Source organism: Amblyomma americanum, chromosome 5, assembly GCF_052857255.1.
Source record: "Amblyomma americanum isolate KBUSLIRL-KWMA chromosome 5, ASM5285725v1, whole genome shotgun sequence".
Taxonomy (NCBI): domain Eukaryota; kingdom Metazoa; phylum Arthropoda; class Arachnida; order Ixodida; family Ixodidae; genus Amblyomma; species Amblyomma americanum.
Window position 1 is genome coordinate 174551136 of NC_135501.1, and position 16002 is coordinate 174567137.

The window sequence follows — 16002 nt, forward strand, 5'->3', positions numbered from 1 at the left end:
CGCGTCTGGTGCTCTTACCAACTGAGCGACGGCGACGGCTGTCCAGTCTGCCAGCGTCGTGGTTGTTTTCCTGCTGCTTTATATAAGTAATTTTCTTTAAGCTATTTATTAATCTAAGTGATATTATCCCACTGATAAGCATAACACATTAAAAAAAAAATAACGTTCCACTATGCACCTTGGTTTCGGTGACTGTTAGCTCCCTTCATAAGTTTGTCAAACGGGCCCCCTTATTTGTTTTACCTTGTCTACTAATATATATATATATATATATATATATATAATATATATATATATATATATATATATATATATATATATATATATATATATATATATATATATATATATATATATATATACGGGTTTATAGCATTTCGCCTCCATTGAAATGCGACCGCCGCGGCCGGAATCAAACCCGAATTTTTCGGATCAGCAGCCGAGCGCCATAACCACTACGAATTTTGTCCATTTCGGCGAGTTACGTGCACTGGAGAGGTTGCTTTGCCTGCAAGCTACTCGAAAGCGCATGTATTTTGCCGCGATGCAGCCGAAATTTGTTGGGCCACATGGCCGAGGGTAACCGCATTTTTGAAATTCCATAAACTGATAGGGATATTACTTACGGTGGCCTACGCGCCTTTCAATAATTAAGGCACCTAACAGCAATAGTAAGAATTTAACTGCTCAGTATTAGATAACCAGTCTGGTAGTTAGCGATCTTAGCTGTATTCTGATCTTTTGCACCGCTGGAAACGCTCTGCCGAAAAAAGCGCTCTTCTAACTCAAAAAGCCTATGAAACACCCTGTATATAACCAAGTAGCGCACGACAGTCCGCGAACTCTCTCCGGCTTTACACACAGGTCTGCCTCGCGAACCGAATCTCAAGCGTGCTGCATATTACCCAAGCTTCCCCGTCGTAGGAAAAACAAAAGAAAATTTCCCGAATAACGGTCTCATTACACTGACTGTCCTGAATTCCATAATCTCTTTGTCTCCCCGACTACCGCCCCAACGTGTAAAACAGGCAAATCCTTCGAAATGGTGATACATAAGGGAAAAAGTGCCGCGCTTTTTCTTGCCGCGCAGCGAAGTCCCGCGTGAGGTGTTCTATACAGAAACGAGACTACACGGTTCCACGATTCGTACATTAAAACAAAAATAGAAAGAGCAAGAGAGCGAGCAGGTGAAAGACGGTGGAAGTGCATTACGGCCGCGACGCATGAGAAGATGCAATTATCTCCAGCTACGAGCGGGCGGCCGAGGAGCATGTTGGGCAACAGTCACCTTCCGCATACCCCGCCGTACAGGTACGTGCATTAAAAGGGATTCAGCAGAGTAGCGCAAGGATTTATTACATTCGTGCTTTTTTTCCCTCATGCATAGGCACGTTTCTCGTTAGACACCTTCATTCGTCTACCTGCTCGGGATTTCTGCAACCATCGCAAGGTCAGGTATTCTGTCCGCCCCCCTCCCCCAAACTTCCCACAAAAAGAAAAACAAAACAAAAGAGGCCCGAAAATACTTCGCTGCTTGCGCGGTCATATGATCGACTACGCCGCGAATAATGCAGGCGCGGAACCGAATATGATTCGATTTCTGCCGGATGAAATCGCGTTTACCAGCATGAGGCTTTTAATCTCTGCTTTTTTTTTTGCGTAAGCCTTTTTCTGCCCGCTCTCGAAAGGCAAGAATGCCTTCGTCGAGATGCCGATGATCTCGACAAGGGAGAGATGTAAACACACCCAAGTGCTGTGTTGTGGACCTTCAGATGGCAGCAGTTAAACAAAGATTTAAATTATATTTTCTCGTCCTTTTCTCATTGTTCTTCGTCCGTTGTCCCGTTTTTCGAGCTGCTGTCATTCTTCAAAAATATTTGCTGAGGTTTTCAAAAGCGCACGACCGATCGGTGTTTCATCACTCGTCACCTCACTGCATTTTTTTTTACCGCGAAAGCAGTAGGTCATTAAAAAAGGCTGAAGGCCTCATCCTTTGACCATTGTCCTTTGACCTTCAGCTTTGACCTTGCACTTGCACGCGGTTGCCTCTGCGGTGTTGTTGTCTCAACTGCTTTCGCACGTCCTAGGCTCGGTTTAACTGCGTTAAAACCATGCCATTTTTTCAAGCTAGCTTCATTTACATCGAATATGCCGGCTATTAAAAAAGATGATCCTCCTCTCCCTCCTCAACTCATGCACGCCGACGCGAATGTAAAATACAATAACTGGCAACCGCCCCCGCCTCAACTCGCCCACGTCACTTGGGCTCGCCCAATGAGAAGGCTCGCCTAGATTGCCCATTCACGTCATTACCCCACTATTGATCACGGTTATCAAGTCATTAAGAAAGGAACTGCGCAATACAAACACGGGTGAGAAGGGAACAGGACAAGCGGAGACCCGCGACATATTTTATTCTGAGGTACAGTCAGGCTGGAATGAAACGCGAACACACATATGATGTACTTTTGTACTTTGAAGGGAGTATTCCTTTACAACCAGTTTGTCAATGTGTACTGCGGTAGGCCTTTACCCGGAAACATCAATCAGGCTAGTCGTACACTAGCTTGATTCATCTCTTCGTTTACCACTGCCCCCCTCTCTGCACGCCTATACCATACCATACCATACCATACCATACCATACCATACCACACCATACCATAAAGTACCGTAACGTACGGCATCGTATCGTTCTATACCATACCATGACATACCGTACCGTACCGTACCGTATACCCCACCCACCCTACCCTGCCATACCGTACCGTACCGTACCACACTATACCATACCACACCGTATACACCACCCACCATACCCCACAATACCGTACCGTACCGTAACACACTATACCATACCATACTATACCAGTACCGTACCATAGCACAATATACCATACCATACCGTACCATGCCATACCATACCATACCATACCGCACCACACCCAATTATGTTTTCAAGCAGTTTTTGCCGCATCGACCCTTGGCATCACGCACGTCTTATCACTCACCGCGAAAGACTGCAAGCCAACAGACTGAGCTGAATGAACACCATGCTGAAGGAAGCTAGCCGGGGGTGCGCCTGCTTTTCGGCAACGCAGCAGCATGCGCGCATCTAATTCCGGCACTGCGGCGGCAGGGCCCCGGGTGAATGCATCCATCATTAAAGGAGGCAGAGGAGAAGGGAGCGGGCTTGGCGGTTGCTCGCCCCCAGCCTCGTGCGCACTGCGCGCTTTAGGCAGGGAACGGCCGCGGAATTGGGCCAGAGCCAAATGCAGCATCCGCGGTGGCAGCTCAATTAGTTTCGCCTTCTCTCAGCGACTGCTGCTGCTGCCGGTCTGTACGCATTTTTTTTTTCTAGCGAATAACGAGCGAGAGAGAGCGGATTGGGTGGCTATATACTGGCCTACGGCTACGATGAACTAAGAGTGGCGGTCATCGGCCGCTCCTCACGGCTTTGCGGGTGTTTTACTAAGAGTGGCCTGCACACCAGGGGCGGATTTAAGCGGGGAGTTACGGGGCTCTGAGGTTTCGAGATTGTTGTAAATTATTTTTTGAAGTGTTTGGGCATAAATATTTTGCACTCAACAATTCTTAGGGCTTAATTTTTTTGTTAGAACTGTGAAACCTTTCTTTCGAATCGGTACCACTATAGTGGGATGAAAAGGGATAATCCCTTCCTTGCATGGTCGGGACAGTTCCCTGCCTGCATTTTAATGCCGCTCCTTGCATTGTCACGCTGGCAGGTTCATGAAAATCGGCCGACGCCATTGGCTGGACCTTTCACAGAGAAAAGCCGTTTCGTTCTTGAGTTGTATCCGTGCATAACTGGCACTACCGAGGCGTTGTATGCGACTATAACAGTCACTACCGAGCCAAACTGTGGTCCTTCCTGTAAAGGAAAAGATGGCTGTACATGAGAAGGCAAAATCAGCGGAGCCAGAGAGAGTGGTGGGCGTGGAGGGGGAGCGGAGTTCGCAAGGCATTTAAGAGTACGGTTGCAATTTGTTAACTCCATTACCTAATTGGACAATCACAGTCACTTCCAAGTTGAAGTTGTCATTGAACTCCATTCATATGTTTGAGCATACGCATCGTACGCAGGAGGCGTGGGGTTCGATCCCCAGTGCCCGCCGGCTACCGACTGTTTTCCAACGGCTACATGTTTTCCCCTGACCTGGTGCTCGGCTTCTCTGGGATGAAGTGCTTGCAAAATGGATCCTTTACCCACCTTCTGACCCGCCGCGGTGGTTCAGTGGTTAGGGCGCTCGACTACTGATCCGGAGTTCCCGGGTTCGAACCCGACCGCGACGGCTGCGTATTCATGGAGGAAAAACGCTAAGGCGCCCGTGTGCTGTGCGATGTCAGTGCACGTTAAAGATCCCCAGGTGGTCGAAATTATTCCGGAGCCCTCCACTACGGCACCTCTCACTTCCTTTCTTCTTTCACTCCCTCCCTTATCCCTTCCCTTACGGCGCGGTTCAGGTGTCCAAACGATACATGAGACAGATACTGCGCCATTTCCTTTCCCCAAAAACAAATTATTATTATTATTATTATTATTATTATTATTATTATTATTATTATTATTACCCACATTCTGTAGGCAACACCCCCTATGCCATGGCGCACTTTGGCCAAAGCTGCCCATTCGCCATTAAAAATCATCGTCAACTCCACTAATGTGCTGAGGCATGCACATCGGTGCAGCTCGCCTGAGGTGATCGGGCAAGAGTTGCATGTACTGTAGCGTGACTAAAATTTGGAGTGGATACTTAAGCTCCGCCTTATGACATGACGTGGCAGCGAAAATGTGTTAACGCTCATATACGCGGCATTGGTCACTCTCGACTTCACATTCATAGATTTCTGGGAGTCCTCATGCCGCTCCTGGAGCAGTGGTGCAACTCTTAAGCGATGCGCCGCTGCCCTGCGATGGCAGGTGCTGCCACCGGTGGGGCTTGAGCGAACCAGGTGGCTCTTCCCCGAGCAACCTCTCGCGACCGGTCATTAATTTATAACTCCCACCTGCCACGGTGGTCAGTTTGCTCACTATCCGGAAGGCAGGTGGTGATGACGCCACAAGGTCACGTGACCTAGGTGGCCCACGTAGGTTGCTTCTGCGGGATTTTTAGCTCACAACGCCGACGTCATCTTCTTCAGAACGGGAGCCTTAAGACTATCGCGTTAAGCACGGGTACGACTTATTAGAAAGCAGCCGACGTTTAGTCTTTGAGTATGAACTTGAAGCATGCTTTCGGCTTACTCCAACTCGCTTCTCTTTGGGCGAATCATCGCCACGGTACATTTTTAAAGCCTGATGCAGAAGTAAAAATAGTACTCTCTCTTAAGGACGAGCTAAGTGTTCTCTTTTACATTTCTCGCACCTGTACGGCGCACAGTGCCGTACTCAGACTGAGCCTTACTAAAGTCTTCACTGATGCGCGCTGATTGGCACATGAGGAAAGGAATGTGACCCAGTGACTGTCTCACTCTTGACGGACACCTGACCCGGATGGACGGTTCCATCCTGGTCCTTTGTAGGGCCGTCGTTTGCCAATACGGTTCCAATGTTGTGCCAATTGCCTGTGCTGCTTGGGGAAAGGGTGAAGTGAAGGGGTGAGAAGGAGTCGGCGGAATGGATGGCGACCATCTGGAGTTCTTTAACGAGCGCAGACATCGCACAAGTCACTGGCGTTTTTGCAGTTCGTCCTCATCGCAATACGAGCGCCGTGGCCGGTCGACCAAACGGCAGAATCACTTGGCCAAAGCAATGGGTCCCGGTTCAGGAGCACAAATGACCCCGATAAGGAGCTAGCTCGCCTTTGCGCAAAAAGCGAGCACTGCGGACGTTCCGTTAACGCAAGAAGTGAAGGTACACGAAAGGGGAAAGTCAGCAGAGAATGGAGTGATGAGGGGAGTTGGCGAGACACTTCGGTGCATGAGTGCAATTTGTTAGCAGCGCCACTCGGCGCGGCCATTTCCTCTCTTGTTTCCCGGCGCAGACGACCGATACGGTAGACTGAGCACTCTATTTCCTAGATGAAGACGAATGGGGGTTGTGCGAAGAGAGTGTAGTTAGATACGTAGGACAGTGGAGACGTGCAGGACGATTCGAGCGGAGAAGCGACGATAACAGGCTTTGCCTGGTGACAGAGAGAGTCAAGTGGGCCCTGGAGTGCTTCTCTGTTCCTAGGTATCCGCTACCTACGCCTGCACTTGAAAAGCGAGGAACAGTCATGGACAGACTAAACTGAAACAACGGACGACGAGCAAGAACTACCAGTGGCGCCATGAAACGGGGAGGACGCGAACTACTGACGAGATAAACACTGCCAGTGCTGCCGGCGTCTCCTATCGACGGCGATGAACCTGGGCCAGTAAACCTTGTGAGAGTACATTTTCAAAACTAAGCTGCTGAATCAAAACGTAATGAAAATCTTTGCGGTTGTAGAAAACACTCAAGGCGAGATTGTGAGAGCAAAGGCGCATCCGCCTTAGTTCTCCTAACGACGATTGTGGTTATCTAGGCGCTCTTGTCTGCATCATCCTGCTCATGTTTATGTCCACGGTGGTATCTATGTCGTTAGTTCATTACTTTGTTGTTGCATGGCGCCATCACTGTGTTTTCGGTCATTGCTTCGTCATTTTAGGTTAGCCAGTCCACAATGCACCAATTTCGCTAGGAGTAACCAGGCTGCCTGTCTTTTCCTCTGTCGTATAGTGGAGCATGTGCTACCTATCAAGCTGTGAATGTCAGCACAGTGGGGAGAACCATTATCCTTACCTTCGAAAAGCTCTTGATCTTTGGAGAACCCGTAAGGGCTACACTATGCGAATGAGAAGCACAGTCTAACCCAAATGTGCCCATGTGGGAGTAAAAAAAGGAGTAAGCTATCCTCTAGCACACTCCCTTTTATACAAAGGCTCCCTTTTTACTCATTTCTCTTTAGAGTGTGGTTACTTTTGACAAAGGCGCTACCAACGATGGTATAGCCTTTCTGCAGCACGGATCAATTCAAGGTTTTCCACTTCGTACAATAGCCTACTAGGCGCTTAGACATGGTCTAGTACAGTGACCCAATCGCGCGTTATCAAAGGGCTACTTTTTGTTCGCCGCGCGCTGGAGCAGGTTGAGCTCCCACAAATATTACTTGGTTACTGACTCAGCTAATTTTTATTTTATTTTTTAAATTTCAGACACCTTGCTGCTCCCAACCCCTGCGGCATCGAAGCGCAGTTGCGCGTGATGTGACAGTTCAACAGTGCTGGACAAAAACATTTTTGAACGGGAACAGTTTATGAACGCAGTTTTTTCATTCATTGTAAGATTGTACTATAACAACCAAAATACCCGCATATCTGCCGTCGACAGGCTTGTATTTTTTTGCGTTTGACATTTTTGGTGTCGTCAAAAGCGTTCCCCATTAGTTTTCTATAAGGCAGCATTAACTGCTCGATCCGAGCGATGGAAACATTCTAAAAGAAAGGTTTTGCTACGCATCCAAAGAATGAACCGTTGTCTTCAATAATTCGATAACAATACCTTAGAATAATCCAGTATTCAAAATTTATCCAAGAATTTTGGGCATGGACAGTTTAGCACAACAGTGACACTGCGGAGACAAGTTTCGTGTTGTCCGATGTCCTAAACCGATGTCCGGAGCCTTCCACTACGGTACCTCTTCCTTTCTTCTTTCACTCCCTCCTTTAGAGGGGGTGAAACCTTCCCTTACGGCGCGGTTCAGGTGTCCAACGATATGTGAGACAGATACTGCGCCATTTCCTTTCCCTAAAAACCAATTATATAGCGCTTGTGAAATGCATACAAAGTTGCCGTGATTCCTAAACCAGGGAAGAAGCTCTGCATTGAGAATCTGCGTCCCATCTCGCTAACGTCGTGCTTGGCCAAATTGATGGAGCATGTGGTCTTGAACAGGCTTCAGGGTTATGTAGAGGACAATGAGTTGATACCTGAAACAATGATTGGCTTCAGGGCTAATTTATCGACGCAGGACGTCATGTTACAGCTCAAAAAAGACGTGGTTGATCCTGGGTACGGCACGGGCACCAAGGCTATCTTGGGGCTCGACCTCACTAAGGCCTTTGACAATGTTACCCATGAGGCAATATTGAGGAACCTATCAGACATAGGACCGGGGGGTAGAACCTTCCGGTACATCAGATCGTTTCTGGAGGGTAGGACTGCGGAGATTGTAGTCGGAGAAATGAAATCGGATCCCTTCCCATTGGGGGGCAGAGGGACACCGCAAGGGTCGGTATTATCGCCCTTCCTATTTAATCTCGCCTTGATCAAGATACCACCCAGGCTGCAAGGGATATCGGGACTTAAAATACATTTTATGCGGATGACATTACTCTATGGGTAACAAGAGGCAGTGACGCACAGTTGGAAGAAACTCTACAACAGGCGGTGGATATTGTGGAGGAGCTAGCAGGGGAAGCAGGACTTTCGTGCTCTCAGCCCAAGTCCGAGCTTTTTGTTCTGAGGGATAAACCAAGAGGGATACATGCGAGGCACTATACGCCGCCACCACCTTTAGAGGTGAAAGTGGGGGGAGTACCGGTCGCTGAGGTCCAAACGATCAGGATCCTGGGTATGTATCTGCAGACTAACAGGAAGAATAGCGAGTCCTTGCAAAGGCTTAAAAATACGGTCAATGCTACCGTGCGGCTAATCAGGAGGATCGCCAATCGTAAGAGAGGTGTTAAGGAAAAAGACTTGTGTAAGCTAGTGCAGGCATTTGTGCTCAGTAGAATAGTGTATGCGACGCCTTATTTGAAGTTGGACGCGGCGGAAAAAGGAAAGGTGGAGGCTATGATTAGGCAGGCGTATAAAGCGGCCCTTGGGTTGCCTCAAAATGCGTCTACCGAAAGGCTGCTGGGATTAGGGGTGCACAACACCCTAGAAGAACTACGGGAGGCGCACTTGGTGATGCAGCTCGGTAGGCTTTCAAAAACAAAAGCAGGAAGGGACATATTGGAAAGGATCGGCATTGGAGTTGACGTTCCAGCCGGTGACACGAAAATTCAGATGAGGCGGGAAATGCACAAGGGCTTGTACATAAAACCTTTGCCCAAGAACATGCATCCAATACATCATGAGGACCGCAGGAAGGCAAGAGCCAAAGCTTTACATGCCAAGTACGGGAAGTACAACGGGGCAGTCTATGTAGATGTCGCCGAGTATAAGGACAAGGATGCATTTGCAATTGCGGTGGTGGACGGGCGAGGACGCTTGATCGCCTCTGGATCAGTCAAAACCCGCTCCCCAGAAACTGCTGAGGAAGCGGCGATAGCACTAGCTATGACTAGTAGTAATGCTGACCTGATCTTCAGCGATTCAAAAACAGCCATCCGAAATTTGGCGAGGGCAGAATATCTGTCACAGCGGCGCGGTTGCTGAATCGGGCCACGGAGCGAGGGATTACAGAGACGGAAATTGTCTGGGTACCTGCACACTCTGGGAACCCTGGGAACGAGACGGCTCGCATGAATGCTCGAGGTTTCGTCAGCCGAGTAGGTGAGCTGGACGTCCCGGGAAGGTCCACGAGAGATGGGCTGGTATCCTTTCATGACATTACTAATCATTTCAGACTTGAGCGGAGGATTTACCCACCCCCGGACAAGCAATTGGTGAAGGCGCAGGAATGCGTCTGGCGACGATTGCAGACTAGATGTTTCTTCAACCCATACGTATTGAGCAAAATCTACCCGGACATTCAGCCGGAGTGCAAATGGTGTCACGAATTGGCAACCTATGACCACATATTATGGAGCTGTAGCATAGCACCGCCACCGGCGGACATTATGCGTGATCCTTCCCTCGAGCAGTGGGAGGCCGTGTTGGCCAGCTCAGACCCGGTCGTCCAGACCAGGGCCGTGGAGTGGGCCACCCAGGTCGCCGTCAGCCATGGGTTGATGGCCATCTGACACGGAATCGTCCACACATGCTCTCTGACGAAAATAAAGTTTTTCCATCCATCCATGCCGTGGAAACATGAAAGGCACAAAATGGCTGCAAAATGGCTACAGAGAATGTTCGTGACCCGCCGCGGTGGCTCAGTGGTTAGGGCGCTCGGCTACTGATCCGGAGTTCCCGGGTTCGAACCCGACCGCGGCGGCTGCGTTTCTATGGAGGCAAAACGCTAAGGCGCTCGTGTGCTGTGCGATGTCAGTGCATGTTAAAGATCCCCAAGTGTTCGAAATTACTCCAGAGCCCTCCACTACGGCACCTCGTTCTTCCTTTCTTCTTTCACTCCCTCCTTTATCCTTCCCTTACGGCGGTTCAGGTGTCCAAATATATATGAGACAGATACTGCGCCGTTTCCGTTCCCCAACAAACCAATTTTTATTATTATTAAATGTTCGTGGCTTGCTAAATACGGTCTCAGACTATACACTCTCAAAAAGTAACCATGACGTTTACTAAAAAAAGAGGGGGGATAGTAAACGGTTGTCACAGGTTGATAGCTCCTCTGAAAATTAGTAACGTGAGCTTAGAACCAGACACTAACCCGCTAAGTGATAATTCTAACCAACTCCACGATGTATATGAAATGATTATTGGCTGTTTAGAAACTACGTTCGTGATTTTCCTGAGGAAGTCGGTGAGACTCACCGAACAGACATGGAAAGAATATTGTCGGGGCAACAGAAGCAACCATGTGGCTGGCTGAATGTGTGGTTCCTTTTGATTGTTTTGCGTTTTTATAGTTTTTTATAGTTAAATGAAATTCCGCGTCGCCACACGATGTCGATTGGGTGTTTTCGCGATAATAGACAGAAATACTCCGAACCCGCGTAAAGTCTACCTTCACGACTACGGCCGTTACCGGTGCACTCAGCATGAAGGTGCAGCACGAGTATACTAATGCAGAAATATGACGGGGAAAGGCGTTAAAAGCAGTATATACACTTTAAGAACCAGGACTCTCTCAAAACGAGTAAATGGCCTGCTGCAACCTATTTAGCAGCTGACGAGGCTTGAAAAATGAGGGGCTCGTTACGACACACGTGTAGTAAGAAAGCCGAGACTCACGAAAACCAAGGAAAGTATAGAGGAATATATGTGAATGATGTTTTTTTTTTTAACTACGCTAGTACAAATAAATTGGAAGGGACACGAGCTCAGCCTTAAGGATATGAGGCGATAGCGTTAACGAGTTAGTGACCATACATTACCGGTAATGGCCGTAGCCACTTTTGCTCACGTGGCTGCATTACGCACCAGCCGGCGCAAACTGAGCGCGACCCCTCTCCTCCTCCGTTTCCCCCTTTTTATGCCTCTTTTTTTCCTTTCACCACTCACTCCCAACTTTATCCCTTCCCTTACGGCGCGGTTCGGGTGTCCACCGAGATATGCGAGACAGTTACCGCGTTCCTGTCCTCAAAACCAATTTTAAATTTCTCCTCTTGGGTAACACATTACTTGCTTCCTAGCTTCGCCGTGCTCTTCGCTCTAAAAGGAAGTGCGGATCCGGAACGTGACCAGCCGCAGTGGATCAGAGGTTAGGGTGCTCGGGAACTGAGCTGGAGTACCCGGGTTCGAACCCCACCGCGGCGGCTGCGTTTCAAAGAGCCGAAACGCAAAGGCGCCCATGCGCTGTGCGATGCCAGCGCTTGTTAAAGATCCCCAGGTGGTCGAAATTATTCCGGAGCCATCCACTATGGCATCTCTTTTGAAGCGATAGCTACATTACGGTAGCATTCCGAGCCTTCAGGGTGGCTGCGCGGCCACGGTCACGTGGTGCGGAGGAGCTGCCGGCGGCGCGGCGCCGTGGCTGGTCACGTGGTGCGGAAGATGAAGAAGGAACGCCAGCGAAACGGAGCGGCGAAAGACTGACTATGCAATTCAACTGAGCAATTTCCGCTCGGCTAGCTGTGGCTATCACGTCAGTCTAGATTTAACGAGAGCTGGACCCCCGATCAAAGGAAGAAAGAGATGATTTCGACCGCTGGGGATATTTAAAGTGCACTGAAATTGCACAGCACATGGCCTCCACTACGGCACCTTTTTCCTTTCTTCTCTCAGTCCCTCCTTTATGCGAGATACTGCGCAGTTTCATTTTATAAATTGGTTTTTGGGGAAATCGAATAGCGCAGTATCTATCATATATCGTTGGACACCTGAACCGCGTTGTAAGGGAAGGGATTAAGGAGAGAGTGAAAGAATAAAGGTGCCGTAGTGGAGGGCTCCGGAATAATTTCGATCACCTGGTGATCTTTGACGTGCACTGACATCGCACTCAAAAAAATGCAGCCGCCGCGGTCGGGGTCGAACCCGGGAGCTGTCGCCGCAGTCCGGTTCGAACGCGGATATTGTGGCGCAGTAGCCGAGTGACTTTACAACTGAGCCATCGCGGCGGGTAAGAATTTCTAATTTTTGAATTATATGACGGGGGAGGGCGCGAACGCCGCTCCCCGCACTACCAAAAATTTAATGCCCCACCTACCCCGATTTGGGGAAGCAGTGGCGGGCTTCAGCACAGCCGTAGTGCAATGACCGGCCTCGACCCGAGCAGTCCGCCATCCTGACCACGGAACTGCTGGCACCAGGTAAGTATGAACTGCGATTGCTGCTGCTCGCGCAAGTCAATGAAACTGACGTACAATGTTGCGCAGCTTTCCATGCAGGTGTTGACAAATATTTGTGTTCTGCTTTGAAGTCCAAGGTCACAAAATTTAATTTAAGAACTTTAAAGGTTAGCATGCATGGGTCTGTAAATTGAAGCCGGCTGCTTTTAGTGTCCTATCGGTGCTATGCGGAAAATGTGTGGTCTATAGTCCATGCTTCACCTGGACTACCCCACTTTAAGAATACATGCGCGCTGCGCCGTGTTTCGCGGAGCATAATACTTGAGGGACCCGCCGCGGTGGCTCAGTGGTTAGGGCGCTCGACTACTGATCCGGAGTTCCCGGGTTCGAACCCGACCGCGGCGGCTGCGTTTTTATGGAGGAAAAACGCTAAGGCGCCCGTGTGCTGTGCGATGTCAGTGCATGTTAAAGATCCCCAGGTGGTCGAAATTATTCCGGAGCCCTCCACTACGGCACCTCTATCTTCTTTCACTCCCTCCTTTATCCCTTCCCTTACGGCGCGGTTCAGGTGTCCAACGATATATGAGACAGATACTGCGCCATTTCCTTTCGCCAAAAACCAATTATTATTATTATTAAAACTTGAGGGCACTCTACACTACTTTGCGCTTTGAATGCGAAAGCATTGTTTTTATTATTCCTATTTACTTTTGGCTTACGTTTGATCCAAGTACACCGCTAAGGCCTGCGCAGCTCTGGTAGAGGGACCACCCTAGAAGGGCCTTAGGGTATATGAATAAATAAAACTGAAACGTGTAGGACGATTGATGGGGTCATGAAACTAATGAGTGCGGGTAATTGGGTTCGTTCGTTTGTCGTCTAGAAGACGAATAGCGCCAACAGATGATGATCGAAGGAATTACAAAACGGTCCACTGTTAAAGAGAACAAGCAATAGCGTGGCCTCTGCTCGTGGCGAAACACTGCCGCCCAGCGCCCGCGAGAATGGGAGGCTCCAGGCGCATGCGCAGAAAGAGCAGCCGGGCGTGCTTTCCGCGCATGCGCACTGGGCCGTCGATTCTCACTGACTCTCATGGAGGCGCTTCGAAAAGCACGGTGGCCACGTGATCGCTTGTTTCCTTTAACAGTGTACCGTACTATACACATTTCATTTGTCTGATGGTGGTAGCGGTTATTTATTAAAATAATAGTAAAAAAGAAGGAAAAGATTTTTGCTAGCCCCGGCATCTGCCATCTATACTGAAGCACCTGAGCTGGGGCAGCGGAAATAAAGGATAGCAGGCAGAATGGAGAAATGAAATGAAAGAGGTGAGGGGACAGCAAGAGAAGATAGGCGGAGAAGTAGTATGCACAAACTATTTGCACAATAAGAAATGCGTCCAGGTTGTGCGCGTGATTAGTTCATTGTGTGCTCTATTCCTTGTCAGAAGGTCACTAGATTCGTACGCGTGACTGCTTCGCTAAATTGGGCTTCCACGGTGAGACCAATAGTGCTCGACCTGGTGCTACAAGGAGCATCTGAAAAGGCAAACCTCGGTTCTATTAATCGCTATAGGGCACTTGTAACACTGTCATTTCGATAGTCGATATTAAAAACCACATTGTGCACCATGAAGGAGTGCCGAAGCGAAATCAATTTACGCAACCTTCCCTCCAACGCTTTCAACCAACTTTTAATGAGCGGTCGAGATGGAGACAGTACATCAAATTTTTTCCACTGACTCTAATGGTAAGGACTTCTGAATGGCAACTTAAACACCGCAAGCCTTTTTATGAAGGTTTAATCTCAAGTGTGATATTTTCTGTTGCTATTCCCGTGAGTTCTACAATTCGCGGCAGCGGTAATGCACTAACAGGGCTCTGCGAAAGGACAAGGATTATCAGTGTGAAAACATTACTGTCCCATTACGAGAAAAGCCTGCGGTGTGTGTGTGTGTGTGTGTGTGTGTGTGTGGGTGCGTGTGTGTGTGTGTGCGTGCGTGCGTGTGTGTGTGTGTGTGTGTGTGTGTGTGTGCGTGTGTGCGTGCGTGTGTGTGTGTGTGTGTGCGTGCGTGCGTGCGTGCGTGCGTGTGTGCGTGTGTGTGTGTGTGCGTGCGTGCGTGCGTGTGTGTGTGTGTGTGTGTGTGTGTGTGCGTGCGTGCGTGCGTGCGTGTGTGCGTGTGTGCGTGTGTGCGTGCGTGTGTGCGTGCGTGTGTGTGTGTGTGTGTGTGTGTGTGTGTGTGTGTGTGTGTGTGTGTGTGTGTGTGTGTGTGTGTGTGTGTGTGTGTGTGTGTGTGTGTGTGTGTGTGTGTGTGTGTGTGTGTGTGTGTGTGTGTGTGTGTGTGTGTGTACACTCGCAGATGGTACAGAAAATCCCAGCGATAGCAAGAAAAATACGGTGACCTCATGAAGCGGCCCCATGACGCACACAGCAAGCAAAGCACCACCACATCAAGCAATCATATGCATGTTGCTCGTCAACATATACTCCCCAAAGGTTTTCCCGAGAACATTCGTACCAATATTGTGATACAACCGCCTGTCGTACAGCGTTCCGAGTGGTGTCATACGATTTCTCGTTGCGAAAGCTTACATGTGCTAGCCAAGTTGGAGGCTAGCTTGCGGCAAAGATTCGAACCGACGACATATGCACCTTGAATTGTATACCTGCCGCGACTTTCGTACCATTCAACCTCACCCGCCGTTTCGAACCCGACCGCGGCGGCTGCGTTTTTATGGAGGAAAAACGCTAAGTCGCCCGTGTGCTGTGGGATGTCAGTGCAAGTTTAAGATCCCCAGCTGGTCGAAATTATTCCGGAGCCCTCCACTACGGCACCTCTCTCTTCCTTTCTTCTTTCACTCCCTCCCTTATCCCTTCCCTAACGGCGCGGTTCGGGTGTCCAACGATATATGAGACAGATACTGCGCCATTTCCTTTCCCCAAAAAACCAATTATTATTATTATTAACCTCACCCGCCGCGGTGGCTCAGTGTTTAGGGCGCTCGGATACTGATCCGGAGCTCCTGGGTTCGAACCCGATCGCGGCGGCCGCGTTTCGATGGAGGCAAAGCGTAAAGAGTGCCCGTGTGCTGTGCGATGTCAGTGCACGTTAAAGATCCCCAGTTGGATAGGATAGGATAGGATAGGATAGGATAGGATAAACATTATTTGCTCTAATTACAAGGTCATTCAGCGGTCCGGCAGAGTTCTTCCATCTTCCTGACCGTGATATCTTCTGTCTGGCAGGGTTGGTGCCCCTATTCCAGGGCTCCACTGAGGTCGTCGAAATTATTCCGGAGCCCTCCACAACGTACCTCTTTCTTCCTTTCTTTTCTTAGTTTTTACTTTAATCCTTCCCTTAAGGCGCAGTTCAGGTGTCCGCCAATATGTGAGACAGCCGAGACAGATACTGCGCCATTTCCTCTCCCCCCCCCCCAAAAAAAAA

The 16002-nt window shown here is 49.1% G+C and overlaps 1 protein-coding gene and 1 non-coding gene across 2 annotated transcripts in view; both read right to left on the reverse strand.

The window, feature by feature from the left end:
• Task6 (TWIK-related acid-sensitive K[+] channel 6) overlaps nucleotides 1-16002 on the reverse strand; it is a 76181-nt gene that overhangs the window by 33717 nt on the left and 26462 nt on the right. The gene's annotated exons all lie outside the window — the stretch shown is intronic.
• On the reverse strand, nucleotides 12419-12586 carry LOC144135596 (U1 spliceosomal RNA). The gene has a single exon (XR_013315542.1). It is a non-coding gene; the product is annotated as a U1 spliceosomal RNA (small nuclear RNA).